Genomic DNA, 1,242 nt, shown 5'->3' with positions numbered 1-1,242 from the left:
TTCACATTGCTTTTCCAGTTTTGATGTCCAGGGTTACTAATACACAGAACATCTACAGTGTTTTGTATCATACAAGACAATATTGAAACAGATACTGACAGACAATCCATCTTGCAGATGATGTAAATTTAAAGTATCAATAGAGTACCATAAATTTATTTTCTCTACCTTATGACTTTTTTAATAATGTTTTCTTTTCTCTAGCTTACTTTATTGTAACAATACCATATATAATAAATATAACATACAAAATATATGTTAATCGACTGTTTATGTCATTGGTAAGGCTTCTGGTCAACAGTAGGCTATTGGTAGTTAAGTTTTGGGGGGGTCGAGGTTATATATGGATTTTCAACTCTGTAGGGGTCAGCATCCCTAACCCCTGCATTGTTCAAGGGTCAACTGTATATACTTCAGAAAATAAAGTAAGAAGACGACCAAGTAAAGATGCAATAAGAATACTACTGAAAACAATTCTGAACAAGTGAATGTCTACAGTGTTTTAACATTCTGAGTTTCTAAGGAAAAGGGAAACAGGACTTCTCAGTCTATGGTCATAGGTCTAACACAAGCACAGGACTAAGACATGGCAAGCAATAGCTAGTACCAAAAAACTGAAGAAGGCGCTGATTTTTAGGGCCATGACTCACACAATCCTTAGATATGGCCCTGGTCTAATATTACATTGAAAACATTCCAGGGCTTGCTTCGGCAGCACATTTACTAAAACTGGCACAATACAGAGAAAATTAGCATGGCCCCTGCTCAAGGATGACACGCAAATTCTTGAAGTGTCTGTATTTTTAAAGGTAGTAGTAGACCTGTCCACTGAAACTTGGCAGGCCAGAAGGGAGTGGAAGGAAATATTCAATGTGCTGAATGGGAAAAATAGGCAGCCAAGAATCCTTTATCCAGCAAATCTGTCATTCGCAATACAAGGAGAGATAAAGTCTTTCCCAGATAAAAACTTAAGGAGTTCATGGCCATTAAACCAGCCCTGCAAGAGATCCTAAGGGGGACTCTGTGAGTGGAATGTTGCAAAGACTACAAACGTCCAGAGACATCACCACAAGCATGAAACCTAGAGATAACACAATGACACTAAATCTATATCTTACAATAATAATGCTGAATGCCAACGGACTAAATGCTTCAATCAAAAGACACAAGGTATCAGAATGGATAAAAAATAAGATCCATCTATGCTGTCTACAAGAGACCCATTTTAGACCTGAGGACACC

At 37.6% G+C, this 1,242-nt stretch overlaps 1 non-coding gene across 1 annotated transcript; it reads left to right on the top strand.

Annotated features, from left to right (window-relative positions):
• The first annotated feature begins 699 nt into the window (after positions 1 to 699).
• LOC122232034 lies at positions 700 to 806 on the top strand. Its single transcript, XR_006209357.1, has one exon. It is a non-coding gene; the product is annotated as a U6 spliceosomal RNA (small nuclear RNA).
• The last annotated feature ends 436 nt before the right edge of the window (positions 807 to 1,242 follow it).

Source organism: Panthera tigris, chromosome A1, assembly GCF_018350195.1.
Source record: "Panthera tigris isolate Pti1 chromosome A1, P.tigris_Pti1_mat1.1, whole genome shotgun sequence".
Lineage (NCBI taxonomy): Eukaryota > Metazoa > Chordata > Mammalia > Carnivora > Felidae > Panthera > Panthera tigris.
The sequence above is the reverse complement of the archived record's forward strand: the minus strand, read 5'-3'. Positions and strand labels throughout refer to the sequence as shown.